The sequence below is a fragment of the Mesocricetus auratus genome, unplaced genomic scaffold (genome assembly GCF_017639785.1).
Source record: "Mesocricetus auratus isolate SY011 unplaced genomic scaffold, BCM_Maur_2.0 Super-Scaffold_15014, whole genome shotgun sequence".
Taxonomy (NCBI): Eukaryota; Metazoa; Chordata; class Mammalia; order Rodentia; family Cricetidae; genus Mesocricetus; species Mesocricetus auratus.
Genome location: NW_024429186.1, coordinates 26,621,206 through 26,634,741, shown reverse-complemented (window position 1 = coordinate 26,634,741; position 13,536 = coordinate 26,621,206). Strand labels below are relative to the sequence as shown.

General features: G+C 43.7%; 1 protein-coding gene across 3 annotated transcripts in view; it reads right to left on the bottom strand.

Annotated features, from left to right (window-relative positions):
- Ston2 (stonin 2) overlaps positions 1–13,536 on the bottom strand; it is a 151,083-nt gene that overhangs the window by 17,494 nt on the left and 120,053 nt on the right. The gene's annotated exons all lie outside the window — the stretch shown is intronic.

The following is a 13,536-nucleotide window of genomic DNA, read 5'->3' as shown; positions in this document are numbered from 1 at the left end:
TATGTGTGGCTTGTCCTTGTGACGGCACACGCCTTGACCTCACGAGGACTTTACTCATTTGACCAGGCTTAATCCTCAGAGCATAATTGTCTGATGCTCTGAATAAAGTTGGTTATTGCATGAGACTTTAGTCTGCTTCAGTTTTAGGTTCCAGTCTCCCAGGTTCCACTGCCTTTAGAGCGGTAAACAGGCGACTGTTAAGAAATTTAAGTGTAAAGTGGAATAATTCCTAACCATGCCAATGTTTGCAAGTTTGTAGTAATCCAAGGAAATGATCATAGGATAATCTCTCTCTTTTTTCTCTAAAATTTCCATCTCCAGGTCTATGTTCTTTATAGTTTAAAAGGTTATTACAAATAAAATTCTGCCCTAACAGGGCCTTCAAGGAAGGAAATAACAGATTTGGGTTTTAATAAGCCAATGGTCCAAACTTGCTGTGTAGCATACGTCCCTAAGTGTATGAGGAAGCTGTGGGGAAGGGACCACAGGCTTTTAGCAGGAATGGATTTAGATGCATAACAGATACAACACATCAGGCACATAGTAGATACTCAGAGGTTTACTGCCTGGACGAGGAAGAAGTTTTGGGCATGGCACAGATCAACGTTTCTGTGTGTGTGTGTGCGTGTATGTGAGTGTGTGTGTGAGTGAGTGATGCCACTCACTCTGGGTCAACTGGAAAGACACTTGAGTTTTATGACTGTCTCACTAATCCTTCATGCATTTCACATAAAACTACACTGAACACCAACGCTACACACAATTGCACACGTAATTACACATGGACGGGGTGGCTGACTTGTTATCCATTCTGCCAAGAAATCCATTCAAACAGATGGCAATTTCCTTAATTAAAAGGATCATTTTGAAAGCCAGGCATGGTGACATACACCTGGAACTGCAGTACTCTGGAGACTGAGGCAGGAGGAGTGACATAAATTTGAGGTTTGCCTTGGCTATAAAGAATCAGACCAGCCAGGCTTACACAGCAAAGTTTTGTCTCAAAGGGGAGAATAAAAAAGGATGTTTGGAGGACAAAGAAGGTCTCAGTGACATGTTTGCTTTGTAAGCTCAAGGATCTGACTTCAAATCCCAGGACTTACACCAAAACTGTAGGGAAATTCTTGATAGACAACAGTATAACAACTCTAACACACACACACACACACACACACACACACACACACACACCATACACACTCCCATTTTGAAAAGACAGATAAACAGTCTGAATACATACCTATCTAGAGCCACCCCAGAATACAATGAGCAAAAAGAGCTCTCTGTATTTGTAGCCTTGCAGAAATGAGTCTTAAGATGTGCTTTCTTAGATGCAGAATTGATTTATTTCTTATTTACTGAAGGAAAAAGGAAAGTGGGAAGAAAACAACCTAAGCTTATAGTATTTATACCTTATACATTTATTAAACATTATTGTGTTTGTACCGAAAGCTAAGGAGAACATTGTGGTCCATGTAAAATACAGTGAGCAGTCACACAGTTCATGGAATCTCAATGCAGTGGCTCCCTGTAATACAGTGCCTCCACCCATACAGTCCCTTGCTGGCCATTGCTGTTCCCAGTGACATCCTTCTGCCTTGAACTCATCCTCACTCACTGGCTTAAGACAAGCTGAGCCCTGTCCCTTTGGAGGGTGGCTTTCTGCCAAAGCTGTTTATACTCTTGCCAAGGGATTCCCTTCTGTTGGAAACCTTGTCCACAAAATAGGCCCCTTCATCTTCTCTTGAGACAAAAATTTTTTAAAAAAATTTTAAAAAAGGAAGAAAGGGCTGTCTCTAGTAAAGATCATTTTCTTAGAATAAATTCCTTTCAAAACCAAGTTATTTAAAGTTCTAGACATTAGAACTATATCCACAGCCATCAAAACACACACACACACACACACACACACACACACACACACACACACACACACTTTCCTTTTAAAAGTCACTCAAGAATTCTTGAATGCATTTACCTGAGAACATAACCAGCTTATCACAATGTACAGAGGGGATGTTTATCATAGCAATGTTTAGATCACTGAAAAGCTCAGTGGCCACAGTCTAGTCAAATCAGTGAGCTCCAGGGTCAGTGCGTGACCTTGTCTCAAAACAACAGGATAGAAGGGGGCTGGAGAGATGATGGCTCAGTGAGGACCCAGGGTAAGTTCCCAGCATCTATATGCCAGTAACACCAGTTTGGGTGGAAGGAGTGAGGGGGGGCAGAGGGACAGGGAGGAGCAAGCACCTGGCCCAAAGTCAATAAATGTTATTGTAATAGGAGATGTATATAATTACTTCAGAAATGTTAAAGAAGGGAAAAAGGAAAGAAAGTATGTTGTAAATTACATTATTATTAATCTAATAAAAGAAAAGCAAAGAGAATGGAAGGAAGGAAAGAGAGATAGGTAAAGATCCTATAAGCCTAAATCTTTCCATAATTATTAAAAATAAACCCTCAAAAGTGATGAGCATTATGAAGTGCACAAATGTCTGCATTTCATATATGCAGACGCCAACACCTACGAGGCCACTGTTAACAAAGAACGACAAGAATCTATGGCATGATGCACTGTTCAGTCACACACACACACACACTTTAGACAAGGCAAAGGCCCCAAGTTTCCATTATCCCCAAGGTACTAGGAGGCTGCAAAGGTGTAAGGACAGTGGTCCAGATGAGAAGTCCCTAAACTAGATGAAGAAACTGCTGCATGACTCCCTGTGGGACGGAAGACATTTCAAAACTTGCATTTTGCTAATTTTCCTTTAGATATCTGCTTCTTTAATGCTGTAAAAGATTAACTAAGACATCTACTAAGCTTGGCACTTCTAGAAAAATGCAGTCTATTTGTCAACAAATTGGATATTAGAAACACATAATGGAGCTTTTGAAGAAACAGGATCAAACATGTGGGGGAAGCTAACTTGGAGCACTAGGCATGCGTGGCTCACATACTTGGCACGGGTTCAAATGGACACATACAGAAAGCGCCTCCTCCCGTCCTTTTGTAAGAGATGGCCATGATAGTCAGAAAAATGGCCTTGGCTGTCAGTCCAGAAGGAAAAGTACTCGTCGCAAATAAGATCTATTATTCCCTTAAATGCCTCTACTTACTTGGGCAATAATTCATTCAGTCAAATGCCTTCATTCCCTGGTGACAAGGCTAACACCCTGTTAGAGCTTTCTCTGATGCCTGGGATCTAACAAAGCTGGCTTCACCATTCCCTTCTTTGCTTCCCATAAGGTCAGAAAACTAGCCCTCCAGTTCTGTGGAAACTATGAAAGTGACCCAAATAAATAGTTGCTATAGTTGCAGCCAGGGTCATGGGTTATGTAACCTGACAGAACACTTGTTTTTTCTTGGCTAGTTACCTAGTGCCTAATGAACACACAGCAATGGCAAGAAGGGGAAACCGATGTGGCTATAGCCCGTGTTGCAACATCACTAGCTTTCCTGCAAGTGTGTTTTGAGTTAAATGTTTACATCTGATGTTCAACAAACAGGCTTCTACTGTTGCTTTCAGTAAAGTCCTACGGTTCCCGAAAGGTCCAGAGAAAGACCACATTAGCATAACGAGCAATGCAGTGAGTGTGTCGGGGGCACCGCTTTGCATGCTCTGCACCTCTCTCCTATTCCTTTGGATTACAGCTTCATAACTGCTCATTAGGACTAGAGAATGCAGAGCAAGGGCCTCCATCCACAAATATAATATATGTATATGACTCCAACAGAGGTTCCTTTGGAAATCTTGAATGACCTTACTCAAAGACATGCAAATGCTCCAGTCTAAGCTAGGACACTGCCTTGAGATGGAGTGTGGTAGCACACACTTGGAACACTGGCTCTTGGAACACATGGAGGGTTCAATTGAGGTAAACTGTGAGAACCCGTCTCATAAAACCAAAGGCAGGGGAGTAGTTCAGTGGTAGAGTGCTTGCTAACCTGCTTGCACAGGAACCTGGATTTAATGCCAAACACCACAAAATAAATAATAAAAATAAAATAACAAACTGACAAGATTCTCGACCATACCTCATATATATGGTCTGCCTCCATGTATGCCTGCACACCAGAAGAGGGCGCCAGATCTCCTTACAGATGGTTGTGAGCCACAGTGTGGTTGCTGGGAATTGAACTCAAGATCCCTGGAATTGCAGCCAGTGCTCTTAACCTCTGAGCCATCTCTCCAGGCCCAGGCTGCTTTCTTATAGAACCCAGAACCACCAGCCCAGAAGCACTCACAACTGGCTGGGCCCTCTCCCATTGATAACTAATTAAGAAAATGCCTTACAGCTGGATCTTATGAAGGCCTTTTTCTCAATTAAGTTTCCCTCTTCTGGATAACTCTAGTTTGTGTGTCAAGTTGGCCTAAGATCAGTCAACACACTATAAAATATTTGGGAGCTGCAGCATCACAAACAGATAATGACAAACACCCAAATCTTGCTGCTGTTTGAGATGATCAACATCACCATCACAGCATGCTATATTCAAGCTGTAGTTTTTAAATACAAACACCCATAAGCACATGTGTGGGTGTTATTCTGCAAATGCAGTTTTAGAGTCTGCTTGCCAGGCATGGTGACAACATACCTATTACCCCACTATTTAGGAAGCAACATGCAGCAGTTTAAGGCTAGCTTTAGTTACAGGGCCAGGGCCAGCCTGGGCTACATGAGAGCCTATATCAAATATCAAAATGAAATAAACATTGGATGAGAATTTCCATGGGACAACACTCAAAAACAAGCAGTGCAAAGACAGAAAAAGAAGAGGCGCTGTTGGCAGTGCCCGATCAGGCTATTAACAGACACATCAGCTACACTCAGCGGGGGTGGACCATTAAAGTATCAGCTGTGGTATGTATGTGCAGTATTTGGCCAGCTCTGTGGGATCTATAGGATATGAAAAGTAATCCAGTATGATACTGGATAAAGGGAAGGTGCTATTGCTGGGCTGGTTTAATGAAGTAAATGTGATCCCAGTTGACATTTAGAGACAGGGGCTTGAGTAGACCGAGACGAGGTAATGTGACCGGGCCGCTATTTTCAAACCTAAGGCGTCTTGCCCAGCTGTGACACACTGTGACATGTTGACAAACAGACTGCCATCTACTCTTCAAAACAGTAGCCTTGTGCCCTATACTTGGGGCATTTCCTAGGGATCAGCTGGAATCTCTTTCGCAGCTAAACACATAGCAGAGTGGTAGGTGGGTACCTGTCACCTCACCTTTGCACATGTGACAGGAGAAATCAACCTAATCCTCACTAAACACGTGCTACTGCATGCTAGGTATTCCGTCCCGTGACGAACCCAAATGGTTTGGTTTAACCCTGAGAGACACCTACTGCAGGCCCTACTGCAACCATATTTTAGGGATGGGAGACACTAAAGCATAGAGTTTCAGTGATCAGAGAAAGTCACACAAGTAGGGAAGCTGAAATCTGAGCCACAGAAGTGAATTTACAGGCAGCCTCTGGTCAGAGTACTCTCCTATACACAGCATGCAGGCTACAGCCTAGTGTTACCAGGAGTAGGCAATCTCATGCAACTTCCTTGTTTTCTTTTGTGGGGGGAGGGGTAAAGCGGGATGAGACAGGCTGTCATGTAGTCCAGGTTAGCCTTGAACTCCCTTGGTAGGTGAGGTGGTGAACTCTGATTTTCCTATCTCTACTTGTTGAGAACTGGGATTACAGGTGTGCACCACCACAGCTGGCACCTTTCTTGATATCTGAGGCTCAGTCTGCTCCTTTAAAAGATAATAATAACTTATCTAATACACTGAAAAATGGATGTGAGACCCGAATAGGACACAGGGATACATTTTAATGTTGTTTTTTAAAATCTCATGCTACATAACAGGTTTTTTTAAAAAAAGATTTATTTATTTTATGTGCATTGGTGTTTTGTCTGTGTGAAGGTGTTGGATCCTCTGGAACGAGATTTACAGACAGCTGTGAGCTGCCATGTAGTGCTGGGAATTGAACCTAGGGCCTCTGGAAGAGCAGCCATTGCTCTTAACCACTGAGCCATCTCTTCAGCCCCAGGATTTTTTTGTTTGTTTGTTTTTAAAGATTCATTTTATGTGCAGTAGTGTTTTGGTTGCATGTGTGTATGGATGCTGCCCACATGCCTAGTACCCACAGAGGTCAGGTATCTGATCCCCTGGAACTAGAGTTATGGGCAACCAGTGCTCTTAACCATTGAGCCATCTCTCCAATGTTCCCTGACCCCTTGAGACAAGAGTCTATTACTACCTTAGTCTTCCAAGTGCTGGGAGGACAGGTGCACACCCTGACAGGAAGCTGGATGGTCTTTCAGTTCAAGAGTATGTTTCTAAGCAGGGCAGTGGTGGTGATACCTTTAATCTCAGCAACTCAGGAGGCAGAGGCAGGTGGGTATCTGTGAGGCCAGCCTGGTTTACAGAGTGAGTTCTAAAACATCCAGGGCTACACAGAAAAACTCTGCCTCGAACCCCCCCACTCCCCCCAGTGTTTCTAACCTTCATAATCAATATAAGATGATAAAAATTGTGATGTTTATTGCCATGTATATTAAATATTGAAACAGTTCCAATATATGCAGAAAGTGATCCATCTCTCCAGGAACCTGTCATTAGAAAATAAAAAACAATGTTTATTTGGACAAGACAGTGACTTTGAATGGGCCCTTGGTGGGGACACGAGAGCCATGGACAAAACCCACTGGAACCTCTAGCAAGCACGAGACACATCTGTCCCTTTGGGAAAGAGGAAATGAACAATAAAGGATTTGTGACTCTCCAGAAGAATGACTTCCTAGTCTACAAAAACAAAGCACCCAGCTGGAAATAAGAGCTTAACTCCAGTCTCCGTTCCTCATACCAGCGTCAGAGACATGTCTACTCTAGACCACAACTTTCAACTGCATCGGCTTACACTGCTGGAATCTGAAAGGCAGCCTTAGAAAGTTACTACTGGGAAAGTCACCGTGAACTCCATAGCCTGCCTATTAGAGTTGTTAACCCTGCAAGCAGAGTTAAATGATGACCTATATGCCTTGGTCACACTACACACGGCTTGCTTGCCATGCTCTTCATTTCCCACCCTGGCTAGCGAGTTGTCAGAGAGGAGAAGTCAGAGAAAAGCCCGTTGTAATTCACTGTTAGGGGAGAATCATCCAGGAAACCAACAGTGACTTGCTAGTTTCCAGCCTCCCTGCTCATTTGACACAACTTGAGCCCTAACCTATGACATGGTCCTGTGGTCCCAACAGAGGCTGTGCCAGTCTGAGAGGTTTATGAGACAGTTAGAGAGCAGAATAGGACATGAGAGAATGCAGCAGATGCCTCCTGAAGTATCCATGAAGAGCATTGACTTGTGAGTTGCCGGCTTTGTGCCCAGCTCATAGCAATACCCATCTTAACCAGCATGGGATGCCCGTCAGCAAGCATTGAGAACAGAAGCTATCGACAGGTATTCAGACAGAGCCGGCCTAGTGAGGTAGGCCCCAAATAGCACAGCTTCCTCAGAGGGCTCTTCCTGCAGAGATTAGAAGGCTCAGGTGCAGCTAAGATTTTAATATAGATAGAAGCATGGGTGTGGTGCCCCTATGATGGCATAGCAGGCTACTACTGTTGAATACTGTTTCTAAAATATAAGCTGAGAATCTGTATGCAAGGCTCACCTGCCTCTTTACTGACATCCCAGTCAAACTAGACCCAGGAAAGGAAGTACACACCCATGATGCCAAAGACCACAGTGCCAACCTCACTTCGGCCAACTGTGTAGCTTTGCACATGTACACCTGACAAACTGATGGCAGATGGGTGTTGGCATGATTGAATCCTCGGAGCAAACACCTCACACAGCTCTGGGAGGCACATGAGACATGGAACAGGATGGGGGCTGCTATTGTGCCGTGCACGGGCTGTGGGTGAGGGAAGTTGGTGCCACTTGCCAAACTCCAGGCCCTCACTTATGAAAGGACGCCTTGTAAGCCATGTGGTAACAGCTAGAGATAATGTGGACCAGGGCCTAGCATAGAATGGACATCTAATAAGTAGCTCTTTCTGAAATTATAGTTAACAAAAGGCACTGCCAGCAATGGCCACAAGTGGTGGGAAGAAGAGGAAGATACAGGTTATAAACGGATGGTTTCTGTTGGGGAGATACTGGGTCAAATGGCTTTTAGCCTGCTTTGTATGGAATGCTCTTCTGAGAGGAGGTATAAATGGGATGAGAATGTGAAATGATATGAACTGAGTAGGGGAAATACAAGATACTTTATTCCCTGACCACAAACAACTTGAAGGCAAAGGCTTTGGCATGCAATTCTATCTTTTGTGCTGTTTTTCCTCATTAAATGCTCTATTAGAGTCTAAGCTAATATATACTGGATCAGGTTCTGGGCTGACTTGCAGGTGTGCCTGTGAGTAAACACAGGAAAAGGAAGCCACCAGAGCGGTATGGGGACAAGCAGCAAGCCATAGCACTGATAAGCAGAAGTGCCCTTTGCCCCAATGGTTGAGTCATTGCACCTCCAAGCTAACACACCGTGACAGGTCCATTCACAACGGCACGAGGTCATTCCACGAACAAAGTGAAGCCTCAGGAGAGGCTTCAAATCTCAACACAGGAAGAATCTGTCCCAATTTGTCACTGTCCCCAGTGAGCTGATGAGGTAACATGAAACACTATAGGGCTCTGACTTAACTCATCCTCAAGACAAGAAGGAGAGCTTTCATGGTCTATGGGTGAAGAATAAATTAGCTTAGGCAACTCGTCTTCGAGCAAAAGTTTCCAGTCAGTTTCAAAATCATCCTCTTCATGAAGCTGAAGTAGAAGACAGAGAGATGCATATAGATATTCACAGCTGTACACAGTCATGTCCTCAGAATCTTTGTGAGAAACAAGAGGCCTTGTACGTCCTTTCAATCAGTCCCCTGAGGGTGACACTAACCTACTTCTATAACCACCCCAGGAGTTCTATTCAGGGCAGTGGTGATCACTCCTTATGTTGAATTTGTATTTTTTTTCCTTCCTTCCTTCCTTCCTTCCTTCCTTCCTTCCTTCCTTCCTTTTTTGAAGTTAGTTTCTTTTGTTTTTTTCCTAATTATTTATTTATTATGTGTACAGTGTTCTGCCTATATGTCTGCCTCTGTGCCAGAAGAGGGCACCAGATCTCATTGTAGATGGTTGTGAGCCACCATGTGGTTGCTGGGAATTGAACTCAGAACCTCTGGAAGAACAACCAGTGCTCTTAACCTCTGAGCCATCTCTCCAGCCCCACTTCCTTGTTTTTTTTGAGAAAGGGTTCCTTTGGTAGCCTTGGCTTTCCTAGAACTAGCTCTGTAGTCCAGGCTAGCTTTGAACTCACAGAGATACATCTGCCTCTGCCTCCCAAGTGGTGGAACCACCACCTCTCTGCTTCTATTTTGTTTTTAAAAGATTTGATTACTGGGCTGGAGAGATGGCTCAGCGGTTAAGAGCACTGGCTGATCTGCCAGAGGTCCTGAGTTCAATTCCCAGCAAGCACATGATGGCTCACAACCATCTGTAATGAGATCTGGTGCCTTCTTCTGGCATGCAGGCAGAACACTGTATACATAATAAATTAAATCTTAAAAAAAGATTTGCTTACTTATTCATGTGTGTGTGTGTATGTATGCCTGCCTTCAAGAGTTTCTGCCCCTCAAGGCTAGAGGGCATTTTAATCCCCTGGAGTTGGAGTTAGAGGTGATTGTGAGCCTCTTAAGCTTGGGTGCTGGGAACCAAACTCAAGTCCTCTACAAGAATAGCAAATGCCCTTAACTGTTGCACCATCTCTCCAGCTCCAAATTCATATTTTCCTTATCAGTATGATTAATCTGGAGGTCCTAGTGTTTTCTTTTTTTTTTCAAGACAGGGTTTCTCTGTATTGTTTTGGAGCTTGTCCTGGAACTTGCTCGGTAGACCAGGCTTGGTCTCGAACTCACGGACATCCACCTGCCTTTGCCTCCCGAGTGCTGGGATTAAAGGCATGCGCCACCACCGCCCATGTTTTCTTATGGAGGCAACTGTTTGTTTGCTATTTGACTCCTCACTACTGATGATGATTCTAACCTCACCCCAGGGCCAGGCTTCTTTACAGGTTAAAATAAAACACTTGAGCCAAGAAATGTTCATTCTGAAATATTGGTAAATACACAGAGATAGCTTAGAAATTAGACCCAAGTTTTAACACAAAATTCATTGCTATTTCACATGCCCCAATGCAGTCTTATATATTTTTAAATATCTTGAGCATGTGTCAGGTCAACTGTCTACTCCTAAAGAGATGTCTGAAAAAGCTTTGGATTTTAGAATATTCCAGAGTTTCAGAATATTCTTTTTTTTTTTTTTTTTTTTTTTTTTTTGGTTTTTCGAGACAGGGTTTCTCTGTATTGTTTTGGAGACTGTCCTGGAACTCGCTTTGTAGACCAGGCTGGCCTCGAACTCAGAGATCCGCCTGCCTCTGCCTCCCGAGTGCTGGGATTAAAGGCGTGTGCCACCAACGCCCAGCTGGAATATTCTTAATAGGAATGCCTGGCCCTTAGTTACTTAGCCCACCAGCACATCTCATTGGGGCAAGTCATTACACGATTACGTATTATATTTGTTCACTTTTTAATGCACTGTTTTAAGTACTATGTGTGGATTATGTTACTGAATCCATCTAATAACCCTGCTCCTTTAACAAATAACCCACAGAATTTAGGACTCAAACCCAGACACTGTCAGTTTGGCCTTTCTCTTCAAGTCCCTGCCTCCCCCCCTCCCTTTTTTTTGTTCCTTTTTTAAAAAGACACATTCTCACCGTTTAGCTTAGGTAGGCCTGGAACTTACCACATAGCCCTGGCTAGTCTCAAATTAATAGAGTTCCTCCTGATGTCACCTCCCAAGTGCTGGGATTATGGACCTATAGCACCATGCCCAGCTTTTCCTTTTCTTTTTGCAAACAGTTTACTAAAACATTAAGCACAGAGAAAAAAGAACATAAATTCCACCTGTGTTTAAGGCTTAATGCATTTCGTGAAGACATCAATGGACCCAGAGCCAGAACAAAGGCATCACTCACGAAGGCTTCACTTTGTCCCACTCCTTCCATCAACTGCCCCCTTCTCACATGACTATAAACATCATACAGCGGCTTGTGTGATTTTGAACTTTATGTAAGTAAAACCAGACTGATGGGAGATGCCATTCTGTAAATCTGTCTCTTATTGATTGTTGAATAAAGCATTGTTGGCCAATAGGGACGCAAGATAGGTGGGACTAGGAGTTGAGGAGGACTCTGGGAAGGAGAAACACAGGGAGCCACGATGTAGCCGCCATAGGGGTAAGAAGTCCGGACCCTTTCTTCGGTAAGAGAAATACTTAGATTAACAATTATGGAGTAAATACTTAAGTCAGAGATAGCCAGTAAGAAACCAAACAAACTGCCAACAGCTTCATAATTAATATAGCCTCCTGTGTGTTCATTTGAGACTGATGCGGCTCTGTCACCAGGCTGGCAGGAAGGCTTTACCCAACACCAGACAGCATACTGTCCTTATGTTCATGAAATTCATTCACACCGTTGCATGTGATATGTGACCATTTCTGAATTGTATTCAAATGCGTGGATACGGCAGTTTATCCCTCCCTCGGAGTGTTTATAGAGATTTGATAGTTTCTATACTCTCATGAGTATAGCTGGTGCCCCAGTGCATGTTCTTGTACATACTCTGGTACACAGGAAGATGTATTATTTAAGTATGCTAAACAGGATTGGTCTGTCATCCAGCATGCAAAGTCACTGCATCAAATTATTATAGTTCCACCCACAGGGTCTAAGTGTTCTGTTGGTCTGTATCTTTGCTAACATTTGATATTGCTGCCATTTTCACGTTTGCTATGAGGATACCTACGCAGTACATTATATTGTAGATGTATTTGGCTTTCCCTGATAGCTAACAAGGGTTACATAGCACCCAGTTGCATGTTCTATTCTCTTTTATGAAGTGCCTCTTGAAATACTATTTATTATTAAGAGAGTGTGATTGTGGCACAGGCACACCACAGCATGTATGTGGAGGACAATTCCATGGCACTGGCTCTCTCCTTCCACCTTTAGGTAGGATCTGGGAATTGAACTCAGGACCTTTGGAAGAACAGCCAGTGCTCTTAACCACTGAGCCTTCTCTCCAGCCCCCATGACATTATCTTTACAAGGCTTTTGTTTGTTTGCTGTGTTCCTGCTGGTTCACAGAAGTTTACTTATGTTCTACACGTGAGCTGCTTGTCGGATACACCTATTGGCAACATTTCCTCCTACACGCTGGTTCGCTTTTAACGTTCTTAATAGGATGGCTTTCAGTTAACAGGCCCTTTCAATTCAAATGTGATCTAATGTACTGGTTATTTTCTTTTGTGGTTAGTGCTTTCTGGGTCTTACTTAAGACTCATTTGGAAAAGATGTCTTAGGATGACTGACTGGTGGCCGCTGTCTACCACCAGTCACTGCAAAGCTCCTTTCCTGGGAATTGGCTCTGTTCATTCTCTATGACGGTGGTGCTTAGAAGCTGCAAGCTCCAAGCAGGGCTGTTCAGTCTCTTTCTGAGACTGGCTGCTTGATCCGTCACCCTGCCCTTCAGCCCACCAGACCTCCCCCACAAACTCTCCTTTTCAAACGTTTTGTTGCTCAACATCTACTTTTGTTGCCTGTCACTAAAGTGGCCTGCTGGTCCCTTAGGTCATATCTTCTTCTTTGATGGTCTCCATGTTTACCCACCACTGTGTCGGCCATTTTTCTAATTGCTGGGATCTGATGGACAGCAATAAGGGAAAAGGGGTTTATTTTGGTTTAGAGTTTAGGAAGGGATATAGAGCCTCGTAGCAGGAAAGGTATTATGGCAGAGAGTGAGGTCACATTGCCGTGGGAGTCAGGAAGCAGAAAGCTGACAGGAGGCAGGACGGAGGGATAAAACCTGAAAGCTTGAACCTCACCCTCAGCACCCATCTCCTCCAGCACAGCTCCCCACCGCTTAATGGTTCCCCATCAACAGGTGATGAAGGGCTTCAAAACATGAACCTTACAGGGGACATTTTACACTCTAACTACAATGCTACCAAGCACAGCCTGAACAATCACTTTATATATGAACGAAAGTTCACCTTCAAGTAACTCCCTTGGTCCTCGTCCGTCCATGATTACAGCAGGATGACTTTAAAGAGCAGGTTTCGGATATGCCCAGGAGGAACAGTAGCATGCTCATCTCAAAGATGAAAGGGAAAACCCATCTAACACTGGGCATCAGTACAGCACAACAGAACACTCACCCTCCAATAAGGAGCAGGAAAGACAGCCCTGTAGCTATGCCCAAGGATTATAGTTATTATCTTTTCAGCTGGTGGCTGTCATAACAAACACTGATTTATTGGATGGAAAGGCAAACAGTAATTAGGTAGTATAAGGGAGCCTTGCTAAGTGTCAGCTAGCAGGCACGGGGAAGCACACACCTAAGAAATGCCATCATGACTAGAAAGGTG